Source organism: Ictidomys tridecemlineatus, chromosome 3, assembly GCF_052094955.1.
Source record: "Ictidomys tridecemlineatus isolate mIctTri1 chromosome 3, mIctTri1.hap1, whole genome shotgun sequence".
Lineage (NCBI taxonomy): Eukaryota > Metazoa > Chordata > Mammalia > Rodentia > Sciuridae > Ictidomys > Ictidomys tridecemlineatus.
Genome location: NC_135479.1, coordinates 52,621,950 through 52,634,810, shown reverse-complemented (window position 1 = coordinate 52,634,810; position 12,861 = coordinate 52,621,950).

The window sequence follows — 12,861 nt, the reverse complement described above, 5'->3', positions numbered from 1 at the left end:
TGGGATGTGGCTCAGTGGTTGAGTCCCCCTGACTTCAATCCCCAGTACCAAAAAAAAAAAAAAAAGTACAGATAAGTGACAGATTGGGGAAAAAAAAAAATTCTGCAATATCCAAAACAGACAGAAGGTGCCTCTTTATTTTTTATTTATTTATTTATTTTTTTCAGTGCTAGGGATCAAATTCAGGACCTTGTGTATATGAGGCAAGGACTCTACCACCAAGTTACATCCCCAGCACCAAGGTGCCTAGTTTTTAAATGAGAACCTACAAATTCATAATGAAACAGCAACCAATAGAAAATGGGCATTTCTTCTAGGCAGAGTTTCCTTGAGAGCTGGAAAGGACACTGTGTTTAGCCTTTTGCCTAGCTTCTAGTAGTCACAGATGTTCCTTGGCTTTACAGGCATGTGCCACCACCTGGCGAAATGTCATTCTTATTATAATAAATTCCCAGAGATACATGGTCTGTTTTTGGTCTTTCTTAAGTAGAAATGCATCATTTCCCTCCATACAAGTGTCTCTGTGTCCAAATGTTCCCTTTTTATAATGACTTCAGATGGATTAGGGTCCTCTCTAACGACCTCACCTTACCCTGAACGTCTACAAAAATCCTTTTCCAAATCAGATCACCTTCACAGGTAATGGGGGATTAGGACTTCAACATCTTTGGGAGCAACACCATTCAACCCTTGCAGCGATCAATCAGAATGACAGGTGTTTTTGGGGTTTTTTTTTTTTTCCATATTTATTTTTTACTTCTTGGCGAACACAACATCTTTGTTTGTATGTGGTGCTGAGAATGGAACCCGGGCCACACGCATGCCAGGCGAGCACGCTACCGCTTAAGCCACATTCCCAGCCCGAGAGAACCTTTTTTTAATATTTATTTTTTTTAGTTCTCGGCGGACACAACATCTTTGTTGGTATGTAAGTGCTGAGAATTGAACCCGGGCCGAACCCATGCCAGGCGAGCGCGCTACCGCTTGAGCCACATCCCCAGCCCTAGAATGACAGGTTTTGAGAGGTAATTTTTATAAGGCGTGGGAAGAATTTAAAAAGTCTTAGAAGATTAGAAAAATTCCTCTGATCAAATAACACTTGCCAGGACAATTTTTTGTTTTAACAGGAAACAGGATGAATTGGTACAAGTTACAAAATTGTTATTCAGACAATTGTCCATTTTGCATAAAAGAAGCAGATTGATAATTCTTGAGAAAGATCTTTAGTATCTGTCCAACCAGACTATTTGGCCTAGAGTTTTAATGCAGAATGGTGTCTTCCTTTCAGGAGAGGGGAACATTGCCTTATATTTCTGAGACTCTTTGTTAGATTTAAAGATTTGCATTTTTAAGATTCTCATCTCTGGAATTCTGTTATCATGAATTCTATAGATGTCGGAGTCCAGCTCCAACAGGGGGTCTCAGGAGATAGTGAGGAGTCGGGCAAAAGGCACGTGGAGAAACAACACAGACACCAAAGTAAAGGTGCTGAATCCCAATCTTTACTTGTAAAGTTAATCATATATACTTTTCATTTTGGCAGACTCACAGTACTTTGTGGTTACAAAACAGAAATCATTATTCAAAGAAACAAAATATTACCTAGCTACAATTAGATAAGAAGAATGTCTCTTGGCTTAGACATAAGCAAGCATTTTTACTTTCAGTTCGCGTTTTGCTTTGAGCTGTTTCTGCTTAACTTTTAATAATAGTTAGAAATGTCCCAAACTATTGGCCTACACCTTGACTATTCTTTCTTGACTTACTGACTGGAACCGGTGCCAAGGCTACGGCAAGTGGTTAACCTGTTATTAATTTTAATCAAACAAGAGTAAGAGCACAAACCATTGTGCACAGGAACAAGAACAAGTTGCCCAGTACTAAGCACTAATCTGTCTTCTTAACATTAATTCTTCCTCTCTAGATTTTAATTTAATTTCTCAAAAACTTCCTTGACAGGAATACAGGGAGTTTTTCATTAGACATTAACAATTTATGTTCCACAGCTGAATCATTGCATTTAGATCTATACTTTAGAAGTAGTTGCATTAATTGGGAAAGTCATGTTTTTTCCTTCATACTTAATGGTCATATGAGAAGTCATAATTTTACTTATTAAAGTAATACAAAAACAAACCAGCCCATTCCCAGACACATACTGCGCTCCTCCAGAGGATGGACGCCTTGCTCCATCCACCTCAGTAGGGCCTTGCCATTGCCTGAGTCAGGGGAGGGGCGCAGCATATAGAAGTCAATTTTATATGAAAAAAAAAAAAGATGATGAGTGTGGTAAAGAATTTTTTGAACAGTTAAGTGAAGACTTAGTAGAATTTTTTTTCCCACAAAGTTCAAGCTCTGGCTCTGCATACATAACCTTGAACAAGTGCCCAATCTCATCTATAAAAAGGGCATGACAATAATCATGCCAAATATCCAGTTCCCACTTAGCCCACCTATAATCCTAGCAGCTCAGGAAGCTGAGACAAGAGGATCACAAGTTCAAAGCCATTCTCAGCAATTTAGGGAGGCCCTAAGCAATTTAGCGTGACCTTGTTTCTAAATAAAATATTTTTAAAAGGGCTGGGGATATGGCTCAGTGGTTAAGTGTCCCTGGGTTCAATTCCTGGTACTAAAAAACTAATCACTGCAAGTCCATAGAGCTGTGGAGAAGTTTATGAGAGAAGGAGTATGTTTAGAACAGGGGTGGGGGGTGTCACTTCCCCTTCAATTGAAAGAGCTTTCACATCATTCAGCCTACTAGGGATGACCAGCAAAGTAGGGCAAATCCTCTCTTCCAAACAAGAAGAGCTGGAGGTAAGACAGCAGCCAATCTGGGCAAGTCCTACCTGGGTCCCTGATGGGCAAGTCCTGCATCCTGGCTTCTGTCACTGGAACAGTGCCCTTGCACCAGTTCTGCCTATTCACATGTACAGCCACCTGCTCAGCCTCCAGTTGGCCCCAGAGTCCTTGATTAGGATTGCTCACCCTTCAAGTTTGAGTCACCTCTTTCCAGCCGCTAAGAGGACTACACAAGGTCTCCCCAAGTCCCAGAGTTAAGGAGTGTTTAGAAAGAGATATACTTGTCCTTAAGTGCACTTACGCTATTAATTTTCTAGCAGGTCAGCCTATCCCTTATGTTAAAGTGCTATAAAAAGCTGCACAAATCCTAAATTATGCTATATTTATTACTCTCTCAAAGGTCACCAGTGCATTCCCAACTGCTAAACATAAAGGCCCTTTCTCACTCCTAATCCATTTTGATCAGTAAATGCATTTAAAGGCTGACCCCAGGACCTTGTTCCTTGTTGCCTTGCTTCACTTGGAGACAACCTGCCTAATGAGTCTTCTGGAAGTAAAACTCTGCTCATAATAATTGTCAACTGGTGAAGGCGTTCCCCCTCCCACTGTCTTGACAAGGTCACAGTGAGGATGAAAGTGTTTGGCAAGGCCGCACTTGTGGGAAACCAAGTGCGATTTTGTATGTAATTGGGACTTTTTATTTTATACTCATAAACCTAACAGAAGGCATGAGTAAACTTATTGCTAAACCAAATTAAATTTTAAATGGCCAAGACTATAACAAGTGATTCCTGATTTAAAAGGCTGTTTCATTATCTCTCAGGACATTGAGGACAAAACAGAAAAACATCAACTATTATTCTGGGAAATGCTATAGGGACTCTAGGCACCACAATTGATTGTATCAACTAAGAATCCAAATTCATATCTTCAGTCTCTCAAGCCTAAACAGATTGGTATCATCCCTATTGCACAAAGCTCACCTTATGTAACCTATTTGATTAAGGATAGCTTATGGTAGTCATCCAGGGGAGAAAAGGCTAAGAAAAATATACTTCCTTTCTAATAGACCCTCTTTTACTTTACACAGGGATTTTTGATGAGTATAGTTAATGTTAGCAGCAGGGGAACTGACATACAGAGCCTGCCTTTTAGTTAAAGATTACTAAGATTTAAGAACTGCGGTACTTTGACTAAAGAACAAAGAACTCTGAGAAAGCAGCTTAACCAATTTTATGAGAATCAAGTAGGCATTTTTAGATGCTTTTAGAATATATTATAAGATGATTATAAGGGGACTTTTAGATGGGATCTTAGATTAGAAACAAAGTACAGGTGTGCTTTAAATTTAAAGGTTAATGATAGGTTAGGAGACAGGTTATGTAGTTATGTAGTTTGGCATCTGTTAAACAAGGAAATGTTACATCTTGGGAAAAACTGGAAATTGTAAATTGATGACACATTTTACTAATGATTCTGTACCCATACTGATGAGAAAAAGCAGAATAAAAAGAGACCCAGAGAGAGCAGTTTAAGAACTCTCTCTCTCTCTCTCTCTCTCTCTCTCTCTCTCTCTCTCTCTCGATTGCTCCAATAGATGACTCCTTGTCTCATTCCTTGTGCGGACCCAACATCCCTCATCCTTTTCAGGACCCCCTGGATCCCGCTGGGGCAGGACCCCAGCAGTCAACATTATTGAATGCTGCTATATCTACAGTATCAGGTGCTTTAAACTCATTTTCTTGATTAATTCACACAACCCTATAAAATGGGTTAGATCTGAAGAAATGAGTGTAAATAGGTGAGGTATTTTAAGGACTTAACTCTGTCTTTTATAGAGAAGGAAATGAAGCTTAGAAAAATTAATAAGTAGCCCAAGAATCAATCCCAAGTCTTTTTTAAGTCCAAGATCAGTGCTTGTAACCACCATCCCTGCTCTAGAATCCTCAGTGGCTTCCCACTGCTCACAGGACAATGACTTAATCCTGACATCCAAGATGGGGTATAACATGGTCCAAAGGACCTATGCAGCTTTTATATTGTGGCATCAGGTCTAGGTGGTGTATTTTTCAGTCATACTTGTTTTGTGTGAGGTGATAGAAATAAACTCACACTGTTGGCTAGCCTGGGTACTTATTCTACCCAAACTTGGCTTTCCTTTTTTTTTTTTTTTTAAACTGGGATTTGAATCCAGGGGTGCTCTGTCACTGAACTACATTCCCAGCCCTTTTTATTTTTTTATTTTGGGATAGGGGTCTTGAAGTCAGAATTAGACAGGCAGTCATTATAGGGAGGTAAATTGAGTCAGGTTGGATCAAGGAAGCCATTTTGAGTGAGTCCAGGAAGTTGGAGATACCAGCTATGGCCCCCTTCTCCCTCCCTGGAGAAGTCTATGTTACCTCCTTTTAAATTAAACCCTGCTTTATATGCTTGCCCAGGCGTGCTTCTCTAATGTTCAAACTTCAACATGTAAGGAAGCAGAACTGTCACCGGTGGTACCCTGGTATCCCAAGAAGTGAAGATGTACTGCCTTTTTTTATATGTCCTAGGGTTCCTTTGTTCTCCTTCCCTCTTCCCCCTTTCTCTCTCAGGAGATGCTCTGGGGGATGGTGAAAAGGTGGGCTGAAGGGGAACTGACAGGATGGTTCAGCCCAGGACACATCAATTAACAACCTTAGAGCTCTCTGTAGGGAGGGACAATTCCTGGGACAGGTTACCTTAGCCACAGGTTGGAGCAGGGGGAGGTTCTTCATAAGGGTGGAGGAAGGGCTCTGAAGGAATTAACATTTCAATCCCTCAGGGGACAGTCTCCAGCTTGCTGGACTCACTCAAAATTGGCCTCCTTGATCCAACCTGACTCGATTTACCTATCTACACTGACTGCCTGTCTAATTCTGGCTTCAGTATCAATCTCACTAAGTTGCCCAGGCTGTCCTTAAACTTGAAATCCTCCTGCCTCAGCCTCCTGAGTCTCTAGGGCTACAGGTCTGCACCACAGCACCAGGCCAAATTTGGCTTTCTTATCAAAATCAAAAATAGGCTAGGGGTATAAATCAGTGGTAGACTGATTACTTAGCATGCACAGGCCCTGGGTTCAATCCCCAGCACAACCAAAAAATAAAAATAAAATGAGAGATGATTGCACTACTTCATAGGGTAGAAATGGCTGCCTCATTATTTTGTGTTTTCTGTCTCGCCTAGAACCCTGCCAGGGGTTCCTCACTTTTGAGAGACTCAGTGATGCCTTGTGACCATTATCTATTTTCCACTTTCTCATAACTAGGTTGTGGCTTTACGTTGTAGAATACAATCTGCTTTTCTGCCGCTTCGGGTAAGTAAAATATTTCCTCCTGATATTATGAGACTATTTCTAGTAGTTTTTTGAGACAAAGAATTGGAATATCTTGGGTAAGCACCCGAGCTCAAACTTACACTCTTGCTTCCAAATTATTTTGCATGCTTTCAGGGCATTAGTTCAACAGACCATTAAAGCATGGTGTGTCGAGGTTTGGTTGAATCAGATTGAACCAGTTACCTCTGCCCAGTTCCTTTCACCTTTTTAGATCTGGTGACTTTGGGTTGTAGAATCTTAAAGGGAAAAGATTTCTGCTTTAAAAAAAAAAAAAAAAAGCTCTTCCCATTGGTTTTATGAAAGTTTTACAAAAATGAACTTGAAAATTTTTAAATATGAAAGAACAAGGGCCCTCCCAGGCCATGCATTCAAAAACATTGACAACAGAACATGTTTATCCCTGGAATCCTCTGAATTTTGTTCAGAATTTTATCCCTTTGGTTTCTTTTTTAGTTTCTGTTCTTTCATATTTTGTTATCTTGGTGTTGATCTTTGTTTACCTAGGTTCTGACATTTTTACCCCAGAATTAATTACCCCAGATGGACCACTCTACTGTGTTTTCCAAGCAAACAAAGTGAGCAGGAAATAGGAGCTTCCTGAGAAAACTGGCTTTGCATTTTAATGAGAGACTTTGCCTTCAGCAGCTCATTTGTCCTGTGCCTACTTTTCTTAATTATAATTGGTTTGTGATTTGGGGAGAGGGGAGTTAGATCAAATTTTCCCTGTTCCATTTAAATTTTGTCCCTGATATTTTACTGCTTGCCTCCCCAAGTCTCCTTTGTGAAATATTGTTCTATTTTGTTCTGACAGCTACCTCCTTTCTGTCGACTGGCTCCTTGCTCAGAACTTCTCAACACCTAGAACTTTGGCCTAGGATTTCCTTTCGCTTTTGTGCACTTTCCTTGACATCACAGGGTAAACACTTAGCAGGTGATGAGTGTTTCCGCTGGGTTTTGCACAGATAAGTCACTCCTAACTTTGATGAGTCCTTCAGTGTCCAGATTTTTGCCTCTCTCCTCCTTTCTCCACTCCAGCACATCACCTCTCTCTTTCTCCTGATGCAGTGGCAAGAAGAGGTGATTTTTATAAGGCTGCCTTAAATGTAGGGACCACAAGGAACCCAGCTCACCTGTAATCAAACAACTGCCCTCCAATTCTGATATACTGTCTCTCTGCTGCAAGTGGGGTAGAGAAAAACAGCCCAGACACCTGGAAGTTTCCCGTCTTCTTCCTCTGCAAATGCAGTGCTCTCCATATCAGGAAGGGACACCTGAAATCCATCATCAACCTGGACTTTTCCTCCTCCAGCCCTTCTTATCCACCCCTTCCTGGAGCCTGTCAATTTCATTTATTCATTCAACATTTATAAAAACCAGCTATGTGTCAAGCATCGAGCTGGTCTTTGGAGGTACCAACAAATAAAGAGACTACTAAATGCAAAAATATGAGCATAAATAAGCTGAATTTTGAAGGATTGTTTGCAGTTTGGTGATAAACATCTCCATTCTGCCTACTTTGTAATAGAGGGTTTCTTGTACAAGAAATATTAGACAGGATTTTTTTTTTTAACTGAGGAATTAAACCTGGGGGCGCTCTACCACTGAGTTATAGCCTCAGCCCTTTTAAGTTTATTTTTTATTTTGACACAAGCTTTTGCTAAATTACCCAGGCTGGGCTTGAATTTAGTATTCTCTTGCCTTAGACTCTCTAGTACATGGGATTAAAGTTATGCACTACAGTGCCCAGCCTGGCCTGTGCTCTTAAGAAATATAAATATTATGAAAAACAAAGAAAGACTGAGACGCTATTCCAGTTAAAATAGGATAAAGAGACATGGTAACCAAATACAATGCATGATGCAGATCATTCTTCTATTATAATGAGTATCATCAGGACAATTGGCAAAATCTGAATACTGTCTGAAGATTATATAGTTTTGTATCGGTATTAATTTCCTAATCTTGGAAGCTATACTATAGTTATATATGAAAATGACTTTGTGTTTAGGAAATACACTTTGAAATATTTTGGGGTAAGGGAGCATCATGTTTGCAATTTGTTCCCAAATAGTACAGGGTGGAAGAGTGTGAGTAGAGAAGGGGAGGAAGAAAGAAATAAAGCAAATGCAGTGAAATTGTTAACATTTGAGGAATCTAGGTGAAGAGTATGCAACAATTCTTTGTACTATTCTTGCAACACTTCTGTAAATCTGAAGTTATATTCCACCCCCACCCCATTTTTTCTTTTTTTTTTTAAGAAAAAGAAGTATCAAGAGGGTCTTGCCAAGGACAAAAGACAACTTTGAACATGGGAATTCAGGGTAGTAACTTGGAGTTTGCTCTTTGGTCTGCAGAGGGGCAGGATTCCATGTAAGAATGAGTGTGTTCAAGCAGGGTGGGGTGGTGGTACATGCCTACAATCCCAGGGACTTGGGTAGCTGAGGTAGGAGAATTGCAAGTTCAAGGCCAGCCTGGGTAATTTAGTGAGAACCTCAGCAAATTAGGGACAAACTATCTCAAAATAAAAAATAAAAAGGACAGGGATATAGCTCAGTAATAAAGTACCCCAGGGTTCAATCTCCAGTACTGAAAAAAGAAAAAAAAAAAAAAAAAAGGAATAATTGTGTTCACTGGGCACAGTGGCCGATGTCTGTAATCCCAGGGACTCAGGAGGCTGAGACAGGAGGATTGGGAGTTTAAAGCCAGCCTCAGCAATGGGGAGGTGCTAAGCAACTCAGACACTGTCTCTAAATAAAGTACAAAATAGAGGCTCAGTAGTCGAGTACCCCTGAGTTCAATCCCTAGTACTAAAAATAATAATATAATTGTGTTCAAGCCCAGCATCCCCTGTGTTGCAGATCCCAAAAGATGACTCATAGCTGGAAGTAAGATTTCAATCCATTTGGGTAAATACCTAGTTGGATCATATGATAAGGGTATGTTTCATTTTATGAGAAACTGCCAAACTGTGTTCTGAAATAGCTGTACTCTTTTGCATTCCTACTCACAATGAATAAGAGTTCCTGTTGCTCCATATGCTTGCCAGTATTTGGTGTTGACAGTGTTTGGGATTTCAACTATTCTAAAAGACATAGTGGTATCTCATTGTGGTTTAAACTTGCAATTCCCTTAAGACATATGATGTTGAGCATCTTTTCATATGCTTATTTGCCATCTGTATGTTATCTTTCATGAAGTATCTATTCAGATCTTCTGAGCATTTTTAAATTGAGTTATTTGTTTTCTTTGTTGTGCTTTTAGTTTTTTGTATATTTTGAATAATAGTCCTTTATCAGATGTTTTGCAAATATGTGTGTCTTGTTTTCTCATATCCTTGAGGCACTTGGTTTTTAGTTATTCTGTTTATATTTCTTTGTTTCAGTCCTTGCTAGCTAATCTTAACTACAGCCATGTCCTACAGTCTTTAACTAACTTGCAATCCTCCAGCCTCAGCCTGGGGATCCCAGGCATGTACCACAATATCCCTAGAGGTTTCTTAAAACCCCTAGAGGTTTCTTAAAAAAAAAAAAATTTAAATAATGTGAAAATCAGTGTGCTGGCCAGACGTGATGGCTACCACTTGTAATTCCAGCTATATCAGGAGGCCAAAGCAGAAGGATCACAAGCTTTTGGATAGCCTGGACAACTTAGTAAGACTTATATGAGTTACCTAGAACTGTCAAATTCATAGGGACAGAAAGTAGAATAGTGGTTTCCAGGGGCTGGATAAAGGGGAAAATAGGAAGGTAGTGTTTAATGGGTACAGAGCTTCATTTAGAAAGATTTTTAAAAGTTGTGGAGTGGCCTAGTGGTAACAATAGCACACAATAGTGATGTACTAAGTGCCACTGGATTGTATAATTACTGGTGGTTAAAATGGCAAAATTTACATTATGTCTATTTTGCCACAATTTAAATTTTTTAAATTGTGGTTGGACACAATACCTTTATTTTATTTATTCATTTTTATGTGGTGCTAAGGCTCCAACCCAGTGCCTTGCACATGATAAGCCGATGCTCTACCACTGAGCCACAACCCCAGGCCCACAATTTTTTTAAACGGGGGAAAAAAGCAAGCTGTTTGTAAGAAACACACTTATTTTTTTTAAGACTGTTGAAAGTAAAGGATCAAAAAGATCCTTCAAACACTAGAAATAAGAAAGTATGTATGGTTATATTAATATTAGACAATGTAGAATTAAAAACAAGAGCATTACTGAAGAAAACTATTTTTTTGTTTTGTTTTGTATTATTACTAAGGATAGAATCCAGAGTTGCTTAACCACTGAACAACATCCCCAACACTTTTTTTTTTTTTTTAAAGCAGGAAAGAACTTTTTTTTTTTTTTTTTTAAAGAGAGAGTGAGAGAGGAGAGAGAGAGAGAATTTTTAACATTTATTTTTTAGTTCTCGGCGGACACAACATCTTTGTTGGTATGTGGTGCTGAGGATCGAACCCGGGCCCCACGCATGCCAGGGGAGCGTGCTACCGCTTGAGCCACATCCCCAGCCCCCACTTTTTATTTTTTATTTTGATACCTGGTCTTACTAAGTTGCTTAGGGTCTCGCTTTGAACTTGCAATCTTCCTACCACAGCCTCCCAAGTGGCTGGGATTACGGGCATATGCCACTGCACCAGGTAAAAGATAAAGTTTTAGTATGATTAAAAGATCAATTCATCCAAAAGACATAACAATCCTAAAGAGAGCTTCAAAAGACTTACAGCAAATAATACAGAACCAAAGGAAGCCATCTTTGTCTACAAAGTGCCTCTCCTCCCACCCACCCCTGCCTTCCCCCACCTCCTGCTGGGGTGCTTTTAGTGAAGACCCAGCAGAGAATCAGGATTTCACCCCTACCTGGTGGTAAGGGACCCACATATGGCATCAGTGGAGACCACAAAGAGATCCTAGACTTCTGTCCCATCCACTGATAATGATATGCCAGAGGAGGGTGTGTGGGAAACTGGAGTTTTCACTGTCATCCAGTGGTAACAAGTGCCTCCACCGCACCCCAAGTACAGGGCATAGAGGGAGCAATAACAAGGATCCTCCACACCCACCAAGGAGGTGACAATGGAGATTTTGTGGAGGAACCTGAAATCCCCCCTCTGCCCAGCAGTAATGAAGCACTCATCCCTCTGTCCAGCGTGTCAAAGGAGGTCAAATGGGGAACATGGACCTTCATTCCCACCTAATGAAGCCAGAATTAGGCAGTCAGTATAGATAGGTAAATCGAGTCAGGTCGGATCAAGGAGGCCAATTTTGAGTGAGTCTGGGAAGTTGGAGCCCATCCCCTGAGGGATTGAAATGTTAATTCCTTCAGAGCCCTTCCTCCACCCTTACCAAGAACCTCCCCCTGCTCCAACCTGTGGCTAAGGTAACCTGTCCCAGGAATTGCCCTTCCCTATAGGAAGCTGTAAGGTTGTTAATTGATGTGTCCTAGGCTGCTCCATCCCGCTAGTCCCCCCCTTCAGCCCACCTGTTTCCACTTTTTGGCCATCCCACCGAGCATTTCCTAGGCCTAGTCAAATGCCTAGTCATGTAAGCAGGAAGGAGAAAGATAAGGGAAGAGGGCAGGAGAACAAAGGAAGCCGAGTATATATAAAAAGGGCAGAACTCTTCGCTTCTTGGGATACCAGGATACCAGCTTATGGCCCCCTTCTCCCTCCCGGAGAAGTCTATGTTACCCCTTTTTAAATAAACCCTGTTAATAAGCTTGCCTTGGTGTGCTTCTCTAATGTTCAAACTTCAACATGTGGGGAAGCAAAACTCATCACCCATAACCGGTGGTATTACTACTAGTAAGAAACACTTCCTTCCCCCATGACACAATGTCAGAGAATGCCTGCTAAAAAAAGAAAATTTAAATAACATCTGAAGTCTCATGACACAGTATCCAAAATTCCTAGGATATAATGCAAAATCACACATCATACCAATAATAAAGAAAATTTCAACTTGAGGGATTAAAAAAAAATTAACCAACAGATGCCACATGGAGATGCCAGATTTTGGAATCTTTTAACAAGGATTTTAAAGCAGCCATCCTAAAAATGCTTCAAAGAGCAATTACAAACATGCTTGAAACAAATGAGGGAAACAAAAAAAAGAATATCTCAACAAAAAAAAAAAAGCAGATATACAGAACCACCAAATGGAAATTTTAGAACTGGAAAATTCAATAACCAAAATAAAAAAGCTCAATGATGAGCTCAATGGCAGACCTATATGGTTTCGTTTGTATATATGAGTTAAGGTTTAGTCAGAGACAAAGAACTCCTAGGATCTAGAATAATAAGAGCTGTGTTTTAGGGACTTTTCAACTTATGAAGCCAATATAGTACTGATACCCAAAACTAAAATATTGGAAATATATTTTAAGAAAAGTATAGGCTAATATTCCTCATGCAAACAGAAAAATTCTTAACACATCAGTGAATCAAATGCAGCAATTTATACTAAAGCTAATTCAAACATGACTGACCAAGTAAGGTTTACCCCAGGAAAGCAGTTTAATTTGTCATTATAGACATATTTGCAAAAGAATTTGCAAAAACACATCATATTTGTAAAAGAAAAACTATTATTGTCTCACTAGATGCAGAACATCTGACAAAATTCAATATCCACCTATGATTTAAAAATAGAAAACATTTAGTAAACAGATGAGAAGGAATTTCCTCAGTTTGATAAAGAATATCTACAGGG